Genomic DNA, 21,154 nt, shown 5'->3' with positions numbered 1-21,154 from the left:
TTATTTAAGGGTGAAGATGTTTCTCACAAAATCGTTGCCCCAATGCATCATTGAAATTCAAGCTGGAAAGATGATTTTAATATATCACTTGTACATTTTGTATTGCTCTTCTGGTGACAATGTAGTTTGTTTTTGTCAATTACCCTTTTAATATTAGGGTAAAGAAAATTAAGTTGATTTTTTAAAGAAAACTATACTGTCAATATACTATTCAAACAAATTAAAATGGTAAAAGTTATTGTACTTCAAGTAAAAATAAAAGAGCAAAAATATCAATCCCAGTTTTGATTACTTAAATTAACAAAAAAAATGCATATAGCAAAGGATAGTTTCAATCTGCCTACCTCCGGGTTATGGGCCCAGCATGCTTCCGTTGCAGTACTCTGCTGCACATGTAAGTGCAAGAGATCCTGAAGCACTCACTCATCATGGGAAAGTACCAATGTGTTTCTTCGTTGGTTGATGGAAGAAACATTTTACAATAATTCTCCAGATTATTGACTTTTTAAAGTTTTTCTAGGAAACGTTCTAGATGTATGCTTATTAGCCTTTGTCAGTATATACTTTTCGCGAAGTGTCTCTGTGGCGCAATCGGTTAGTGTGTCCGGCTACTAACCAAAAGGTTGGTGGTTCAATCCCACCCAGGGACGTAATTGACTTTGTTATCAGATTTTGGTGATCTTTAAGTAGACAAGTCAAAATTTCAAACCCCCTGTTATGGTGTAGGGTACCTGGCCTGTTCTGATGTAATCAGAGTTAGATTTGATTCAGTGATTTAATAAAAACAGCTAGGAAGCACAATTTAGCAGTGGGTTGCAGAGAAAAAGAAATATGCTGGCAAAAAAAATCCAATTGAGTGATTAAACAGTTCTTCATTTTCTGGCTTTATTTTTATGCTAACAAATTTGTTCTCTGAAAAGTGTCCACAAAGCCAAGTCTCTGATTAACACCTTTGTAGGGATGGTTTTTCACCTATTACTAAATTAAACTTGCTTCATTGGAAAGGCAGCAAGATGCATCTTCATTTCAATGTCTACTGAAATAATACAGGTTGACACCAGGAAACATTACCGCCACTGCATCCTTGCTGCTTTCTCATGTAGAAGTCTGTTTAATGTGAAAACAAGGTGATATCTAATTAGCACACAGGTAAGGAATTAAGAAAATCTTTATTTAAGGGTGAAGATGTTTCTCACAAAATCGTTGCCCCAATGCATCATTGAAATTCAAGTTGGAAAGATGATTTTAATATATCACTTGTACATTTTGTATTGCTCTTCTGGTGACAATGTAGTTTGTTTTTGTCAATTACCATTTTAATAATAGGGTAAAGAAAATTAAGTGGATTTTTGAAAGAAAACAATACTGTCAATATACTATTAAAACAAATTAAAATGGTAAAAGTTATTGTACTTTAAGTAAAAATAAAAGAGCCAAAATATCAATCCCAGTTTTGGATTACTTTAATTAACAAAAAAAAAATGCATATAGCAGAGAATAGTTTCAATCTGCTTACCTCTGGGTTATGTGCCCAGCATGCTTCCATTGCTGTACTCTGCTGAACATGTAAGTGCAGTAGATCCTGAAGCACTCACTCATCATGGGAAAGTACCAATGTGTTTCTTCGTTGGTTGATGGAAGAAACATCTTACAAAAACTCTCCAGATTATTGACTTTTTAAAGTTTTTCTAGGAAACGTTTTAGATGAATGCTTATTAGCCTTTGTCAGTATGTACTTTTGCAAAGTGTCTCTGTGGCGCAATCAGTTAGTGTGTATGGCTATTAACCAAAACGTTGGTGGTTCAATCCCACCCAGGGACGTAATTGACCTTGTTATCAGATTTTGGTGATCTTTAAGTAGACAAGTCAAAATTTCAAACCCCCTCTTATGGTGTAGGGTACCTGGCCTTCTCTGATGTAATCAGAGTTAGATTTGATTCAGTGATTTTATAAAAACAGCTAGGAAGCACAATTTAGCAGTGGGTTGCAGAGAAAAAGAAATATGCTGGCAAAAAAATCCAATTGAGTGATTAAACAGCTCTTCATTTTCTGGCTTTATTTTTATGCTAACAAATTTGTTCTCTGAAAAGTGTCCACAAAGCCAAGTCTCTGATTAACACCTTTGTAAGGATGGTTTTTCACCTATTACTAAATTAAACTTGCTTCATTGGAAAGGCAGCAAGATGTATCCTCATTTCAATGTCTACTGAAATAATACAGGTTGACACCAGGAAACATTATCGCCACTGCATCCTTGCTGCTTTCTCATGTGGAAGTCTGTTTAATGTGAAAACAAGGTGATATCTAATTAGCACACAGGTAAGGAATTAAGAAAATCTTTATTTAAGGGTGAAGATGTTTCTCACAAAATCGTTGCCCCAATGCATCATTGAAATTCAAGCTGGAAAGATGATTTTAATATATCACTTGTACATTTTGTATTGCTCTTCTGGTGACAATGTAGTTTGTTTTTGTCAATTACCATTTTAATAATAGGGTAAAGAAAATTAAGTGGATTTTTTAAAGAAAATAATACTTTCAATATACTATTAAAACAAATTAAAATGGTAAAAGTTATTGTACTTTAATGAAAAGTAAAAGAGCAAAAATATCAATCCCAGTTTTGGATTACTTTAATTAACAAAAAAATATGCATATAGCAGAGGATAGTTTTAATCTGCCTACCTCTGGGTTATGGGCCCAGCATGCTTCCATTGCAGTACTTTGCTGCACATGTAAGTGCAAGAGATCCTGAAGCACTCACTCATCATGGGAAAGTACCAATGTGTTTCTTCGTTGGTGGATGGAAGAAACATCTTACAAAAACTCTCCAGATTATTGACTTTTTAAAGTTTTTCTAGGAAACGTTTTAGATGAATGCTTATTAGCCTTTGTCAGTATATACTTTTGCAAAGTGTCTCTGTGGCGCAATCAGTTAGTGTAAACGGCTATAAACCAAAAGGTTGGTGGTTCAATCCCACCCAGGGACGTAATTGACCTTGTGATCAGATTTTGGTGATCTTTAAGTAGACAAGTCAACATTTCAAGCCCCCTCTTATGGTGTAGGGTACCTGGCCTTCTCTGATGTAATCAGAGTTAGATTTGATTCAGTGATTTTATAAAAACAGCTAGGAAGCACAATTTAGCAGTGGGTTGCAGAGAAAAAGAAATATGCTGGCAAAAAAATCCAATTGAGTGATTAAACAGCTCTTAATTTTCTGGCTTTATTTTTATGCTAACAAATTTGTTCTCTGAAAAGTGTCCACAAAGCCAAGTCTCTGATTAACACCTTTGTAAGGATGGTTTTTCACCTATTACTAAATTAAATTTGCTTAATTGGAAAGGCAGCAAGATGCATCCTCATTTCAATGTCTACTGAAATAATACGGGTTGACACCAGGAAACATTAACGCCACTGCATCCTTGCTGCTTTCTCATGTGGAAGTCTGTTTAATGTGAAAACAAGGTGATATCTAATTAGCACACAGGTAAGGAATTAAGAAAATCTTTATTTAAGGGTGAAGATGTTTCTCACAAAATCGTTGCCCCAATGCATCATTGAAATTCAAGCTGGAAAGATGATTTTAATATATCACTTGTACATTTTGTATTGCTCTTCTGGTGACAATGTAGTTTGTTTTTGTCAATTACCATTTTAATAATAGGGTAAAGAAAATTAAGTGGATTTTTGAAAGAAAACAATACTGTCAATATACTATTAAAACAAATTAAAATGGTAAAAGTTATTGTACTTTAAGTAAAAATAAAAGAGCAAAAATATCAATCCCAGTTTTGATTACTTAAATTAACAAAAAAAATGCATATAGCAAAGGATAGTTTCAATCTGCCTACCTCTGGGTTATGGGCCCAGCATGCTTCCATTGCAGTACTCTGCTGCACATGTAAGTGCAAGAGATCCTGAAGCACTCACTCATCATAGGAAAGTACCAATGTGTTTCTTCGTTGGTTGATGGAAGAAACATCTTACAAAAACTCTCCAGATTATTGACTTTTTAAAGTTTTTCTAGGAAACGTTCTAGATGTATGCTTATTAGCCTTTGTCAGTATGTACTTTTTGCGAAGTGTCTCTGTGGCGCAATCGGTTAGTGTGTCCGGCTACTAACCAAAAGGTTGGTGGTTCAATCCCACCCAGGGACGTAATTGACCTTGTTATCAGATTTTGGTGATCTTTAAGTAGACAAGTCAAAATTTCAAACCCCCTGTTATGGTGTAGGGTACCTGGCCTTTTCTGATGTAATCAGAGTTAGATTTGATTCAGTGATTTAATAAAAACAGCTAGGAAGCACAATTTAGCAGTGGGTTGCAGAGAAAAAGAAATATGCTGGCAAAAAAAATCCAATTGAGTGATTAAACAGCTCTTCATTTTCTGGCTTTATTTTTATGCTAACAAATTTGTTCTCTGAAAAGTGTCCACAAAGCCAAGTCTCTGATTAACACCTTTGTAGGGATGGTTTTTCACCTATTACTAAATTAAACTTGCTTCATTGGAAAGGCAGCAAGATGCATCTTCATTTCAATGTCTACTGAAATAATACAGGTTGACACCAGGAAACATTACCGCCACTGCATCCTTGCTGCTTTCTCATGTAGAAGTCTGTTTAATGTGAAAACAAGGTGATATCTAATTAGCACACAGGTAAGGAATTAAGAAAATCTTTATTTAAGGGTGAAGATGTTTCTCACAAAATCGTTGCCCCAATGCATCATTGAAATTCAAGCTGGAAAGATGATTTTAATATATCACTTGTACATTTTGTATTGCTCTTCTGGTGACAATGTAGTTTGTTTTTGTCAATTACCATTTTAATAATAGGGTAAAGAAAATTAAGTGGATTTTTGAAAGAAAACAATACTGTCAATATACTATTAAAACAAATTAAAATGGTAAAAGTTGTTGTACTTTAAGTAAAAATAAAAGAGCCAAAATATCAATCCCAGTTTTGGATTACTTTAATTAACAAAAAAAAAATGCATATAGCAGAGGATAGTTTCAATCTGCTTACCTCTGGGTTATGTGCCCAGCATGCTTCCATTGCTGTACTCTGCTGCACATGTAAGTGCAGTAGATCCTGAAGCACTCACTCATCATGGGAAAGTACCAATGTGTTTCTTCGTTGGTTGATGGAAGAAACATCTTACAAAAACTCTCCAGATTATTGACTTTTTAAAGTTTTTCTAGGAAACGTTTTAGATGAATGCTTATTAGCCTTTGTCAGTATGTAATTTTGCAAAGTGTCTCTGTGGCGCAATCAGTTAGTGTGTATGGCTATTAACCAAAAGGTTGGTGGTTCAATCCCACCCAGGGACGTAATTGACCTTGTTATCAGATTTTGGTGATCTTTAAGTAGACAAGTCAAAATTTCAAACCCCCTCTTATGGTGTAGGGTACCTGGCCTTCTCTGATGTAATCAGAGTTAGATTTGATTCAGTGATTTTATAAAAACAGCTAGGAAGCACAATTTAGCAGTGGGTTGCAGAGAAAAAGAAATATGCTGGCAAAAAAATCCAATTGAGTGATTAAACAGCTCTTCATTTTCTGGCTTTATTTTTATGCTAACAAATTTGTTCTCTGAAAAGTGTCCACAAAGCCAAGTCTCTGATTAACACCTTTGTAAGGATGGTTTTTCACCTATTACTAAATTAAACTTGCTTCATTGGAAAGGCAGCAAGATGCATCCTCATTTCAATGTCTACTGAAATAATACAGGTTGACACCAGGAAACATTATCGCCACTGCATCCTTGCTGCTTTCTCATGTGGAAGTCTGTTTAATGTGAAAACAAGGTGATATCTAATTAGCACACAGGTAAGGAATTAAGAAAATCTTTATTTAAGGGTGAAGATGTTTCTCACAAAATCGTTGCCCCAATGCATCATTGAAATTCAAGCTGGAAAGATGATTTTAATATATCACTTGTACATTTTGTATTGCTCTTCTGGTGACAATGTAGTTTGTTTTTGTCAATTACCCTTTTAATAATAGGGTAAAGAAAATTAAGTGGATTTTTTAAAGAAAACTATACTGTCAATATACTATTAAAACAAATTAAAATGGTAAAAGTTATTGTACTTTAAGTAAAAATAAAAGAGCAAAAATATCAATCCCAGTTTTGATTACTTAAATTAACAAAAAAAATGCATATAGCAAAGGATAGTTTCAATCTGCCTACCTCTGGGTTATGGGCCCAGCATGCTTCCATTGCAGTACTCTGCTGCACATGTAAGTGCAAGAGATCCTGAAGCACTCACTCATCATGGGAAAGTACCAATGTGTTTCTTCGTTGGTTGATGGAAGAAACATCTTACAAAAACTCTCCAGATTATTGACTTTTTAAAGTTTTTCTAGGAAACGTTCTAGATGTATGCTTATTAGCCATTGTCAGTATGTACTTTTTGCAAAGTGTCTCTGTGGCGCAATCGGTTAGTGTGTCTGGCTACTAACCAAAAGGTTGGTGGTTCAATCCCACCCAGGGACGTAATTGACCTTGTTATCAGATTTTGGTGATCTTTAAGTAGACAAGTCAAAATTTCAAATCCCCTGTTATGGTGTAGGGTACCTGGCCTTTTCTGATGTAATCAGAGTTAGATTTGATTCAGTGATTTAATAAAAACAGCTAGGAAGCACAATTTAGCAGTGGGTTGCAGAGTAAAAGAAATATGCTGGCAAAAAAAATCCAATTGAGAGATTAAACAGCTCTTCATTTTCTGGCTTTATTTTTATGCTAACAAATTTGTTCTCTGAAAAGTGTCCACAAAGCCAAGTCTCTGATTAACACCTTTGTAGGGATGGTTTTTCACCTATTACTAAATTAAACTTGCTTCATTGGAAAGGCAGCAAGATGCATCCTCATTTCAATGTCTACTGAAATAATACAGGTTGACACCAGGAAACATTACCGCCACTGCATCCTTGCTGCTTTCTCATGTAGAAGTCTGTTTAATGTGAAAACAAGGTGATATCTAATTAGCACACAGGTAAGGAATTAAGAAAATCTTTATTTAAGGGTGAAGATGTTTCTCACAAAATCGTTGCCCCAATGCATCATTGAAATTCAAGCTGGAAAGATGATTTTAATATATCACTTGTACATTTTGTATTGCTCTTCTGGTGACAATGTAGTTTGTTTTTGTCAATTACCCTTTTAATAATAGGGTAAAGAAAATTAAGTGGATTTTTTAAAGAAAACTATACTGTCAATATACTATTAAAACAAATTAAAATGGTAAAAGTTATTGTACTTTAAGTAAAAATAAAAGAGCAAAAATATCAATCCCAGTTTTGATTACTTAAATTAACAAAAAAAATGCATATAGCAAAGGATAGTTTCAATCTGCCTACCTCTGGGTTATGGGCCCAGCATGCTTCCATTGCAGTACTCTGCTGCACATGTAAGTGCAAGAGATCCTGAAGCACTCACTCATCATGGGAAAGTACCAATGTGTTTCTTCGTTGGTTGATGGAAGAAACATCTTACAAAAACTCTCCAGATTATTGACTTTTTAAAGTTTTTCTAGGAAACGTTCTAGATGTATGCTTATTAGCCTTTGTCAGTATGTACTTTTTGCAAAGTGTCTCTGTGGCGCAATCGGTTAGTGTGTCCGGCTACTAACCAAAAGGTTGGTGGTTCAATCCCACCCAGGGACGTAATTGACCTTGTTATCAGATTTTGGTGATCTTTAAGTAGACAAGTCAAAATTTCAAACCCCCTGTTATGGTGTAGGGTACCTGGCCTTTTCTGATGTAATCAGAGTTAGATTTGATTCAGTGATTTAATAAAAACAGCTAGGAAGCACAATTTAGCAGTGGGTTGCAGAGTAAAAGAAATATGCTGGCAAAAAAAATCCAATTGAGTGATTAAACAGCTCTTCATTTTCTGGCTTTATTTTTATGCTAACAAATTTGTTCTCTGAAAAGTGTCCACAAAGCCAAGTCTCTGATTAACACCTTTGTAGGGATGGTTTTTCACCTATTACTAAATTAAACTTGCTTCATTGGAAAGGCAGCAAGATGCATCTTCATTTCAATGTCTACTGAAATAATACAGGTTGACACCAGGAAACATTACCGCCACTGCATCCTTGCTGCTTTCTCATGTAGAAGTCTGTTTAATGTGAAAACAAGGTGATATCTAATTAGCACACAGGTAAGGAATTAAGAAAATCTTTATTTAAGGGTGAAGATGTTTCTCACAAAATCGTTGCCCCAATGCATCATTGAAATTCAAGCTGGAAAGATGATTTTAATATATCACTTGTACATTTTGTATTGCTCTTCTGGTGACAATGTAGTTTGTTTTTGTCAATTACCATTTTAATAATAGGGTAAAGAAAATTAAGTGGATTTTTGAAAGAAAACAATACTGTCAATATACTATTAAAACAAATTAAAATGGTAAAAGTTATTGTACTTTAAGTAAAAATAAAAGAGCCAAAATATCAATCCCAGTTTTGGATTACTTTAATTAACAAAAAAAAATGCATATAGCAGAGGATAGTTTCAATCTGCTTACCTCTGGGTTATGTGCCCAGCATGCTTCCATTGCTGTACTCTGCTGCACATGTAAGTGCAGTAGATCCTGAAACACTCACTCATCATGGGAAAGTACCAATGTGTTTCTTCGTTGGTTGATGGAAGAAACATCTTACAAAAACTCTCCAGATTATTGACTTTTTAAAGTTTTTCTAGGAAACATTTTAGATGAATGCTTATTAGCCTTTGTCAGTATGGACTTTTGCAAAGTGTCTCTGTGGCGCAATCAGTTAGTGTGTATGGCTATTAACCAAAAGGTTGGTGGTTCAATCCCACCCAGGGACGTAATTGACCTTGTTATCAGATTTTGGTGATCTTTAAGTAGACAAGTCAAAATTTCAAACCCCCTCTTATGGTGTAGGGTACCTGGCCTTCTCTGATGTAATCAGAGTTAGATTTGATTCAGTGATTTTATAAAAACAGCTAGGAAGCACAATTTAGCAGTGGGTTGCAGAGAAAAAGAAATATGCTGGCAAAAAAATCCAATTGAGTGATTAAACAGCTCTTCATTTTCTGGCTTTATTTTTATGCTAACAAATTTGTTCTCTGAAAAGTATCCACAAAGCCAAGTCTCTGATTAACACCTTTGTAAGGATGGTTTTTCACCTATTACTAAATTAAACTTGCTTCATTGGAAAGGCAGCAAGATGCATCCTCATTTCAATGTCTACTGAAATAATACAGGTTGACACCAGGAAACATTATCGCCACTGCATCCTTGCTGCTTTCTCATGTGGAAGTCTGTTTAATGTGAAAACAAGGTGATATCTAATTAGCACACAGGTAAGGAATTAAGAAAATCTTTATTTAAGGGTGAAGATGTTTCTCACAAAATCGTTGCCCCAATGCATCATTGAAATTCAAGCTGGAAAGATGATTTTAATATATCACTTGTACATTTTGTATTGCTCTTCTGGTGACAATGTAGTTTGTTTTTGTCAATTACCATTTTAATAATAGGGTAAAGAAAATTAAGTGGATTTTTTAAAGAAAATAATACTTTCAATATACTATTAAAACAAATTAAAATGGTAAAAGTTATTGTACTTTAATGAAAAATAAAAGAGCAAAAATATCAATCCCAGTTTTGGATTACTTTAATTAACAAAAAAAATATGCATATAGCAGAGGATAGTTTTAATCTGCCTACCTCTGGGTTATGGGCCCAGCATGCTTCCATTGCAGTACTTTGCTGCACATGTAAGTGCAAGAGATCCTGAAGCACTCACTCATCATGGGAAAGTACCAATGTGTTTCTTCGTTGGTGGATGGAAGAAACATCTTACAAAAACTCTCCAGATTATTGACTTTTTAAAGTTTTTCTAGGAAACGTTTTAGATGAATGCTTATTAGCCTTTGTCAGTATATACTTTTGCAAAGTGTCTCTGTGGCGCAATCAGTTAGTGTGAATGGCTATAAACCAAAAGGTTGGTGGTTCAATCCCACCCAGGGACGTAATTGACCTTGTGATCAGATTTTGGTGATCTTTAAGTAGACAAGTCAACATTTCAAACCCCCTCTTATGGTGTAGGGTACCTGGCCTTCTCTGATGTAATCAGAGTTAGATTTGATTCAGTGATTTTATAAAAACAGCTAGGAAGCACAATTTAGCAGTGGGTTGCAGAGAAAAAGAAATATGCTGGCAAAAAAATCCAATTGAGTGATTAAACAGCTCTTAATTTTCTGGCTTTATTTTTATGCTAACAAATTTGTTCTCTGAAAAGTGTCCACAAAGCCAAGTCTCTGATTAACACCTTTGTAGGGATGGTTTTTCACCTATTACTAAATTAAATTTGCTTCATTGGAAAGGCAGCAAGATGCATCCTCATTTCAATGTCTACTGAAATAATACGGGTTGACACCAGGAAACATTAACGCCACTGCATCCTTGCTGCTTTCTCATGTGGAAGTCTGTTTAATGTGAAAACAAGGTGATATCTAATTAGCACACAGGTAAGGAATTAAGAAAATGTTTATTTAAGGGTGAAGATGTTTCTCACAAAATCGTTGCCCCAATGCATCATTGAAATTCAAGCTGGAAAGATGATTTTAATATATCACTTGTACATTTTGTATTGCTCTTCTGGTGACAATGTAGTTTGTTTTTGTCAATTACCATTTTAATAATAGGGTAAAGAAAATTAAGTGGATTTTTTAAAGAAAACTATACTGTCAATATACTATTAAAACAAATTAAAATGGTAAAAGTTATTGTACTTTAAGTAAAAATAAAAGAGCAAAAATATCAATCCCAGTTTTGATTACTTAAATTAACAAAAAAAATGCATATAGCAAAGGATAGTTTCAATCTGCCTACCTCTGGGTTATGGGCCCAGCATGCTTCCATTGCAGTACTCTGCTGCACATGTAAGTGCAAGAGATCCTGAAGCACTCACTCATCATGGGAAAGTACCAATGTGTTTCTTCGTTGGTTGATGGAAGAAACATCTTACAAAAACTCTCCAGATTATTGACTTTTTAAAGTTTTTCTAGGAAACGTTCTAGATGTATGCTTATTAGCCTTTGTCAGTATGTACTTTTTGCAAAGTGTCTCTGTGGCGCAATCGGTTAGTGTGTCCGGCTACTAACCAAAAGGTTGGTGGTTCAATCCCACCCAGGGACGTAATTGACCTTGTTATCAGATTTTGGTGATCTTTAAGTAGACAAGTCAAAATTTCAAACCCCCTGTTATGGTGTAGGGTACCTGGCCTTTTCTGATGTAATCAGAGTTAGATTTGATTCAGTGATTTAATAAAAACAGCTAGGAAGCACAATTTAGCAGTGGGTTGCAGAGTAAAAGAAATATGCTGGCAAAAAAAATCCAATTGAGTGATTAAACAGCTCTTCATTTTCTGGCTTTATTTTTATGCTAACAAATTTGTTCTCTGAAAAGTGTCCACAAAGCCAAGTCTCTGATTAACACCTTTGTAGGGATGGTTTTTCACCTATTACTAAATTAAACTTGCTTCATTGGAAAGGCAGCAAGATGCATCTTCATTTCAATGTCTACTGAAATAATACAGGTTGACACCAGGAAACATTACCGCCACTGCATCCTTGCTGCTTTCTCATGTAGAAGTCTGTTTAATGTGAAAACAAGGTGATATCTAATTAGCACACAGGTAAGGAATTAAGAAAATCTTTATTTAAGGGTGAAGATGTTTCTCACAAAATCGTTGCCCCAATGCATCATTGAAATTCAAGCTGGAAAGATGATTTTAATATATCACTTGTACATTTTGTATTGCTCTTCTGGTGACAATGTAGTTTGTTTTTGTCAATTACCATTTTAATAATAGGGTAAAGAAAATTAAGTGGATTTTTGAAAGAAAACAATACTGTCAATATACTATTAAAACAAATTAAAATGGTAAAAGTTATTGTACTTTAAGTAAAAATAAAAGAGCCAAAATATCAATCCCAGTTTTGGATTACTTTAATTAACAAAAAAAAATGCATATAGCAGAGGATAGTTTCAATCTGCTTACCTCTGGGTTATGTGCCCAGCATGCTTCCATTGCTGTACTCTGCTGCACATGTAAGTGCAGTAGATCCTGAAACACTCACTCATCATGGGAAAGTACCAATGTGTTTCTTCGTTGGTTGATGGAAGAAACATCTTACAAAAACTCTCCAGATTATTGACTTTTTAAAGTTTTTCTAGGAAACGTTTTAGATGAATGCTTATTAGCCTTTGTCAGTATGTACTTTTGCAAAGTGTCTCTGTGGCGCAATCAGTTAGTGTGTATGGCTATTAACCAAAAGGTTGGTGGTTCAATCCCACCCAGGGACGTAATTGACCTTGTTATCAGATTTTGGTGATCTTTAAGTAGACAAGTCAAAATTTCAAACCCCCTCTTATGGTGTAGGGTACCTGGCCTTCTCTGATGTAATCAGAGTTAGATTTGATTCAGTGATTTTATAAAAACAGCTAGGAAGCACAATTTAGCAGTGGGTTGCAGAGAAAAAGAAATATGCTGGCAAAAAAATCCAATTGAGTGATTAAACAGCTCTTCATTTTCTGGCTTTATTTTTATGCTAACAAATTTGTTCTCTGAAAAGTATCCACAAAGCCAAGTCTCTGATTAACACCTTTGTAAGGATGGTTTTTCACCTATTACTAAATTAAACTTGCTTCATTGGAAAGGCAGCAAGATGCATCCTCATTTCAATGTCTACTGAAATAATACAGGTTGACACCAGGAAACATTATCGCCACTGCATCCTTGCTGCTTTCTCATGTGGAAGTCTGTTTAATGTGAAAACAAGGTGATATCTAATTAGCACACAGGTAAGGAATTAAGAAAATCTTTATTTAAGGGTGAAGATGTTTCTCACAAAATCGTTGCCCCAATGCATCATTGAAATTCAAGCTGGAAAGATGATTTTAATATATCACTTGTACATTTTGTATTGCTCTTCTGGTGACAATGTAGTTTGTTTTTGTCAATTACCATTTTAATAATAGGGTAAAGAAAATTAAGTGGATTTTTTAAAGAAAATAATACTTTCAATATACTATTAAAACAAATTAAAATGGTAAAAGTTATTGTACTTTAATGAAAAATAAAAGAGCAAAAATATCAATCCCAGTTTTGGATTACTTTAATTAACAAAAAAAATATGCATATAGCAGAGGATAGTTTTAATCTGCCTACCTCTGGGTTATGGGCCCAGCATGCTTCCATTGCAGTACTTTGCTGCACATGTAAGTGCAAGAGATCCTGAAGCACTCACTCATCATGGGAAAGTACCAATGTGTTTCTTCGTTGGTGGATGGAAGAAACATCTTACAAAAACTCTCCAGATTATTGACTTTTTAAAGTTTTTCTAGGAAACGTTTTAGATGAATGCTTATTAGCCTTTGTCAGTATATACTTTTGCAAAGTGTCTCTGTGGCGCAATCAGTTAGTGTGAATGGCTATAAACCAAAAGGTTGGTGGTTCAATCCCACCCAGGGACGTAATTGACCTTGTGATCAGATTTTGGTGATCTTTAAGTAGACAAGTCACTATTTCAAACCCCCTCTTATGGTGTAGGGTACCTGGCCTTCTCTGATGTAATCAGAGTTAGATTTGATTCAGTGATTTTATAAAAACAGCTAGGAAGCACAATTTAGCAGTGGGTTGCAGAGAAAAAGAAATATGCTGGCAAAAAAATCCAATTGAGTGATTAAACAGCTCTTAATTTTCTGGCTTTATTTTTATGCTAACAAATTTGTTCTCTGAAAAGTGTCCACAAAGCCAAGTCTCTGATTAACACCTTTGTAGGGATGGTTTTTCACCTATTACTAAATTAAATTTGCTTCATTGGAAAGGCAGCAAGATGCATCCTCATTTCAATGTCTACTGAAATAATACGGGTTGACACCAGGAAACATTAACGCCACTGCATCCTTGCTGCTTTCTCATGTGGAAGTCTGTTTAATGTGAAAACAAGGTGATATCTAATTAGCACACAGGTAAGGAATTAAGAAAATCTTTATTTAAGGGTGAAGATGTTTCTCACAAAATCGTTGCCCCAATGCATCATTGAAATTCAAGCTGGAAAGATGATTTTAATATATCACTTGTACATTTTGTATTGCTCTTCTGGTGACAATGTAGTTTGTTTTTGTCAATTACCATTTTAATAATAGGGTAAAGAAAATTAAGTGGATTTTTGAAAGAAAACAATACTGTCAATATACTATTAAAACAAATTAAAATGGTAAAAGTTATTGTACTTTAAGTAAAAATAAAAGAGCAAAAATATCAATCCCAGTTTTGATTACTTAAATTAACAAAAAAAATGCATATAGCAAAGGATAGTTTCAATCTGCCTACCTCTGGGTTATGGGCCCAGCATGCTTCCATTGCAGTACTCTGCTGCACATGTAAGTGCAAGAGATCCTGAAGCACTCACTCATCATAGGAAAGTACCAATGTGTTTCTTCGTTGGTTGATGGAAGAAACATCTTACAAAAACTCTCCAGATTATTGACTTTTTAAAGTTTTTCTAGGAAACGTTCTAGATGTATGCTTATTAGCCTTTGTCAGTATGTACTTTTTGCGAAGTGTCTCTGTGGCGCAATCGGTTAGTGTGTCCGGCTACTAACCAAAAGGTTGGTGGTTCAATCCCACCCAGGGACGTAATTGACCTTGTTATCAGATTTTGGTGATCTTTAAGTAGACAAGTCAAAATTTCAAACCCCCTGTTATGGTGTAGGGTACCTGGCCTTTTCTGATGTAATCAGAGTTAGATTTGATTCAGTGATTTAATAAAAACAGCTAGGAAGCACAATTTAGCAGTGGGTTGCAGAGAAAAAGAAATATGCTGGCAAAAAAAATCCAATTGAGTGATTAAACAGCTCTTCATTTTCTGGCTTTATTTTTATGCTAACAAATTTGTTCTCTGAAAAGTGTCCACAAAGCCAAGTCTCTGATTAACACCTTTGTAGGGATGGTTTTTCACCTATTACTAAATTAAACTTGCTTCATTGGAAAGGCAGCAAGATGCATCTTCATTTCAATGTCTACTGAAATAATACAGGTTGACACCAGGAAACATTACCGCCACTGCATCCTTGCTGCTTTCTCATGTAGAAGTCTGTTTAATGTGAAAACAAGGTGATATCTAATTAGCACACAGGTAAGGAATTAAGAAAATCTTTATTTAAGGGTGAAGATGTTTCTCACAAAATCGTTGCCCCAATGCATCATTGAAATTCAAGCTGGAAAGATGATTTTAATATATCACTTGTACATTTTGTATTGCTCTTCTGGTGACAATGTAGTTTGTTTTTGTCAATTACCATTTTAATTATAGGGTAAAGAAAATTAAGTGGATTTTTGAAAGAAAACAATACTGTCAATATACTATTAAAACAAATTAAAATGGTAAAAGTTGTTGTACTTTAAGTAAAAATAAAAGAGACAAAATATCAATCCCAGTTTTGGATTACTTTAATTAACAAAAAAAAATGCATATAGCAGAGGATAGTTTCAATCTGCTTACCTCTGGGTTATGTGCCCAGCATGCTTCCATTGCTGTACTCTGCTGCACATGTAAGTGCAGTAGATCCTGAAGCACTCACTCATCATGGGAAAGTACCAATGTGTTTCTTCGTTGGTTGATGGAAGAAACATCTTACAAAAACTCTCCAGATTATTGACTTTTTAAAGTTTTTCTAGGAAACGTTTTAGATGATTGCTTATTAGCCTTTGTCAGTAGGTAATTTTGCAAAGTGTCTCTGTGGCGCAATCAGTTAGTGTGTATGGCTATTAACCAAAAGGTTGGTGGTTCAATCCCACCCAGGGACGTAATTGACCTTGTTATCAGATTTTGGTGATCTTTAAGTAGACAAGTCAAAATTTCAAACCCCCTCTTATGGTGTAGGGTACCTGGCCTTCTCTGATGTAATCAGAGTTAGATTTGATTCAGTGATTTTATAAAAACAGCTAGGAAGCACAATTTAGCAGTGGGTTGCAGAGAAAAAGAAATATGCTGGCAAAAAAATCCAATTGAGTGATTAAACAGCTCTTCATTTTCTGGCTTTATTTTTATGCTAACAAATTTGTTCTCTGAAAAGTGTCCACAAAGCCAAGTCTCTGATTAACACCTTTGTAAGGATGGTTTTTCACCTATTACTAAATTAAACTTGCTTCATTGGAAAGGCAGCAAGATGCATCCTCATTTCAATGTCTACTGAAATAATACAGGTTGACACCAGGAAACATTATCGCCACTGCATCCTTGCTGCTTTCTCATGTGGAAGTCTGTTTAATGTGAAAACAAGGTGATATCTAATTAGCACACAGGTAAGGAATTAAGAAAATCTTTATTTAAGGGTGAAGATGTTTCTCACAAAATCGTTGCCCCAATGCATCATTGAAATTCAAGCTGGAAAGATGATTTTAATATATCACTTGTACATTTTGTATTGCTCTTCTGGTGACAATGTAGTTTGTTTTTGTCAATTACCCTTTTAATAATAGGGTAAAGAAAATTAAGTGGATTTTTTAAAGAAAACTATACTGTCAATATACTATTAAAACAAATTAAAATGGTAAAAGTTATTGTACTTTAAGTAAAAATAAAAGAGCAAAAATATCAATCCCAGTTTTGATTACTTAAATTAACAAAAAAAATGCATATAGCAAAGGATAGTTTCAATCTGCCTACCTCTGGGTTATGGGCCCAGCATGCTTCCATTGCAGTACTCTGCTGCACATGTAAGTGCAAGAGATCCTGAAGCACTCACTCATCATGGGAAAGTACCAATGTGTTTCTTCGTTGGTTGATGGAAGAAACATCTTACAAAAACTCTCCAGATTATTGACTTTTTAAAGTTTTTCTAGGAAACGTTCTAGATGTATGCTTATTAGCCATTGTCAGTATGTACTTTTTGCAAAGTGTCTCTGTGGCGCAATCGGTTAGTGTGTCCGGCTACTAACCAAAAGGTTGGTGGTTCAATCCCACCCAGGGACGTAATTGACCTTGTTATCAGGTTTTGGTGATCTTTAAGTAGACAAGTCAAAATTTCAAACCCCCTGTTATGGTGTAGGGTACCTGGCCTTTTCTGATGTAATCAGAGTTAGATTTGATTCAGTGATTTAATAAAAACAGCTAGGAAGCACAATTTAGCAGTGGGTTGCAGAGTAAAAGAAATATGCTGGCAAAAAAAATCCAATTGAGTGATTAAACAGCTCTTCATTTTCTGGCTTTATTTTTATGCTAACAAATTTGTTCTCTGAAAAGTGTCCACAAAGCCAAGTCTCTGATTAACACCTTTGTAGGGATGGTTTTTCACCTATTACTAAATTAAACTTGCTTCATTGGAAAGGCAGCAAGATGCATCCTCATTTCAATGTCTACTGAAATAATACAGGTTGACACCAGGAAACATTATCGCCACTGCATCCTTGCTGCTTTCTCATGTGGAAGTCTGTTTAATGTGAAAACAAGGTGATATCTAATTAGCACACAGGTAAGGAATTAAGAAAATCTTTATTTAAGGGTGAAGATGTTTCTCACAAAATCGTTGCCCCAATGCATCATTGAAATTCAAGCTGGAAAGATGATTTTAATATATCACTTGTACATTTTGTATTGCTCTTCTGGTGACAATGTAGTTTGTTTTTGTCAATTACCCTTTTAATAATAGGGTAAAGAAAATTAAGTGGATTTTTTAAAGAAAACTATACTGTCAATATACTATTAAAACAAATTAAAATGGTAAAAGTTATTGTACTTTAAGTAAAAATAAAAGAGCAAAAATATCAATCCCAGTTTTGATTACTTAAATTAACAAAAAAAATGCATATAGCAAAGGATAGTTTCAATCTGCCTACCTCTGGGTTATGGGCCCAGCATGCTTCCATTGCAGTACTCTGCTGCACATGTAAGTGCAAGAGATCCTGAAGCACTCACTCATCATGGGAAAGTACCAATGTGTTTCTTCGTTGGTTGATGGAAGAAACATCTTACAAAAACTCTCCAGATTATTGACTTTTTAAAGTTTTTCTAGGAAACGTTCTAGATGTATGCTTATTAGCCATTGTCAGTATGTACTTTTTGCAAAGTGTCTCTGTGGCGCAATCGGTTAGTGTGTCCGGCTACTAACCAAAAGGTTGGTGGTTCAATCCCACCCAGGGACGTAATTGACCTTGTTATCAGATTTTGGTGATCTTTAAGTAGACAAGTCAAAATTTCAAACCCCCTGTTATGGTGTAGGGTACCTGGCCTTTTCTGATGTAATCAGAGTTAGATTTGATTCAGTGATTTAATAAAAACAGCTAGGAAGCACAATTTAGCAGTGGGTTGCAGAGTAAAAGAAATATGCTGGCAAAAAAAATCCAATTGAGTGATTAAACAGCTCTTCATTTTCTGGCTTTATTTTTATGCTAACAAATTTGTTCTCTGAAAAGTGTCCACAAAGCCAAGTCTCTGATTAACACCTTTGTAGGGATGGTTTTTCACCTATTACTAAATTAAACTTGCTTCATTGGAAAGGCAGCAAGATGCATCCTCATTTCAATGTCTACTGAAATAATACAGGTTGACACCAGGAAACATTACCGCCACTGCATCCTTGCTGCTTTCTCATGTAGAAGTCTGTTTAATGTGAAAACAAGGTGATATCTAATTAGCACACAGGTAAGGAATTAAGAAAATCTTTATTTAAGGGTGAAGATGTTTCTCACAAAATCGTTGCCCCAATGCATCATTGAAATTCAAGCTGGAAAGATGATTTTAATATATCACTTGTACATTTTGTATTGCTCTTCTGGTGACAATGTAGTTTGTTTTTGTCAATTACCCTTTTAATAATAGGGTAAAGAAAATTAAGTGGATTTTTTAAAGAAAACTATACTGTCAATATACTATTAAAACAAATTAAAATGGTAAAAGTTATTGTACTTTAAGTAAAAATAAAAGAGCAAAAATATCAATCCCAGTTTTGATTACTTAAATTAACAAAAAAAATGCATATAGCAAAGGATAGTTTCAATCTGCCTACCTCTGGGTTATGGGCCCAGCATGCTTCCATTGCAGTACTCTGCTGCACATGTAAGTGCAAGAGATCCTGAAGCACTCACTCATCATGGGAAAGTACCAATGTGTTTCTTCGTTGGTTGATGGAAGAAACATCTTACAAAAACTCTCCAGATTATTGACTTTTTAAAGTTTTTCTAGGAAACGTTCTAGATGTATGCTTATTAGCCTTTGTCAGTATGTACTTTTTGCAAAGTGTCTCTGTGGCGCAATCGGTTAGTGTGTCCGGCTACTAAGCAAAAGGTTGGTGGTTCAATCCCACCCAGGGACGTAATTGACCTTGTTATCAGATTTTGGTGATCTTTAAGTAGACAAGTCAAAATTTCAAACCCCCTGTTATGGTGTAGGGTACCTGGCCTTTTCTGATGTAATCAGAGTTAGATTTGATTCAGTGATTTAATAAAAACAGCTAAGAAGCACAATTTAGCAGTGGGTTGCAGAGTAAAAGAAATATGCTGGCAAAAAAAATCCAATTGAGTGATTAAACAGCTCTTCATTTTCTGGCTTTATTTTTATGCTAACAAATTTGTTCTCTGAAAAGTGTCCACAAAGCCAAGTCTCTGATTAACACCTTTGTAGGGATGGTTTTTCACCTATTACTAAATTAAACTTGCTTCATTGGAAAGGCAGCAAGATGCATCTTCATTTCAATGTCTACTGAAATAATACAGGTTGACACCAGGAAACATTACCGCCACTGCATCCTTGCTGCTTTCTCATGTAGAAGTCTGTTTAATGTGAAAACAAGGTGATATCTAATTAGCACACAGGTAAGGAATTAAGAAAATCTTTATTTAAGGGTGAAGATGTTTCTCACAAAATCGTTGCCCCAATGCATCATTGAAATTCAAGCTGGAAAGATGATTTTAATATATCACTTGTACATTTTGTATTGCTCTTCTGGTGACAATGTAGTTTGTTTTTGTCAATTACCATTTTAATAATAGGGTAAAGAAAATTAAGTGGATTTTTGAAAGAAAACAATACTGTCAATATACTATTAAAACAAATTAAAATGGTAAAAGTTATTGTACTTTAAGTAAAAATAAAAGAGCCAAAATATCAATCCCAGTTTTGGATTACTTTAATTAACAAAAAAAAATGCATATAGCAGAGGATAGTTTCAATCTGCTTACCTCTGGGTTATGTGCCCAGCATGCTTCCATTGCTGTACTCTGCTGCACATGTAAGTGCAGTAGATCCTGAAACACTCACTCATCATGGGAAAGTACCAATGTGTTTCTTCGTTGGTTGATGGAAGAAACATCTTACAAAAACTCTCCAGATTATTGACTTTTTAAAGTTTTTCTAGGAAACGTTTTAGATGAATGCTTATTAGCCTTTGTCAGTATGTACTTTTGCAAAGTGTCTCTGTGGCGCAATCAGTTAGTGTGTATGGCTATTAACCAAAAGATTGGTGGTTCAATCCCACCCAGGGACGTAATTGACCTTGTTATCAGATTTTGGTGATCTTTAAGTAGACAAGTCAAAATTTCAAACCCCCTCTTATGGTGTAGGGTACCTGGCCTTCTCTGATGTAATCAGAGTTAGATTTGATTCAGTGATTTTATAAAAACAGCTAGGAAGCACAATTTAGCAGTGGGTTGCAGAGAAAAAGAAATATGCTGGCAAAAAAATCCAATTGAGTGATTAAACAGCTCTTCATTTTCTGGCTTTATTTTTATGCTAACAAATTTGTTCTCTGAAAAGTATCCACAAAGCCAAGTCTCTGATTAACACCTTTGTAAGGATGGTTTTTCACCTATTACTAAATTAAACTTGCTTCATTGGAAAGGCAGCAAGATGCATCCTCATTTCAATGTCTACTGAAATAATACAGGTTGACACCAGGAAACATTATCGCCACTGCATCCTTGCTGCTTTCTCATGTGGAAGTCTGTTTAATGTGAAAACAAGGTGATATCTAATTAGCACACAGGTAAGGAATTAAGAAAATCTTTATTTAAGGGTGAAGATGTTTCTCACAAAATCGTTGCCCCAATGCATCATTGAAATTCAAGCTGGAAAGATGATTTTAATATATCACTTGTACATTTTGTATTGCTC

The 21,154-nt window shown here is 34.8% G+C and overlaps 8 non-coding genes across 8 annotated transcripts; all 8 read left to right on the top strand.

The window, feature by feature from the left end:
- The first annotated feature begins 576 nt into the window (after window positions 1-576).
- On the top strand, window positions 577-650 carry TRNAS-ACU (transfer RNA serine (anticodon ACU)). Its single transcript has one exon. It is a non-coding gene; the product is annotated as a tRNA-Ser (tRNA).
- Window positions 651-4,084: 3,434 nt separating this feature from the next.
- Window positions 4,085-4,158, top strand: TRNAS-ACU (transfer RNA serine (anticodon ACU)). Its single transcript has one exon. It is a non-coding gene; the product is annotated as a tRNA-Ser (tRNA).
- A 2,265-nt stretch (window positions 4,159-6,423) lies between these two features.
- On the top strand, window positions 6,424-6,497 carry TRNAS-ACU (transfer RNA serine (anticodon ACU)). Its single transcript has one exon. It is a non-coding gene; the product is annotated as a tRNA-Ser (tRNA).
- Window positions 6,498-7,592: 1,095 nt separating this feature from the next.
- Window positions 7,593-7,666, top strand: TRNAS-ACU (transfer RNA serine (anticodon ACU)). The gene has a single exon. It is a non-coding gene; the product is annotated as a tRNA-Ser (tRNA).
- A 3,434-nt stretch (window positions 7,667-11,100) lies between these two features.
- Window positions 11,101-11,174, top strand: TRNAS-ACU (transfer RNA serine (anticodon ACU)). Its single transcript has one exon. It is a non-coding gene; the product is annotated as a tRNA-Ser (tRNA).
- A 3,434-nt stretch (window positions 11,175-14,608) lies between these two features.
- TRNAS-ACU (transfer RNA serine (anticodon ACU)) lies at window positions 14,609-14,682 on the top strand. Its single transcript has one exon. It is a non-coding gene; the product is annotated as a tRNA-Ser (tRNA).
- A 2,264-nt stretch (window positions 14,683-16,946) lies between these two features.
- On the top strand, window positions 16,947-17,020 carry TRNAS-ACU (transfer RNA serine (anticodon ACU)). The gene has a single exon. It is a non-coding gene; the product is annotated as a tRNA-Ser (tRNA).
- Window positions 17,021-18,115: 1,095 nt separating this feature from the next.
- Window positions 18,116-18,189, top strand: TRNAS-ACU (transfer RNA serine (anticodon ACU)). Its single transcript has one exon. It is a non-coding gene; the product is annotated as a tRNA-Ser (tRNA).
- Window positions 18,190-21,154: the final 2,965 nt, after the last annotated feature.

The sequence above is a fragment of the Pseudophryne corroboree genome, chromosome 8, assembly GCF_028390025.1.
Source record: "Pseudophryne corroboree isolate aPseCor3 chromosome 8, aPseCor3.hap2, whole genome shotgun sequence".
In the NCBI taxonomy this organism is placed as follows: Eukaryota; Metazoa; Chordata; class Amphibia; order Anura; family Myobatrachidae; genus Pseudophryne; species Pseudophryne corroboree.
This window is presented reverse-complemented; position numbering and strand designations above follow the sequence as displayed.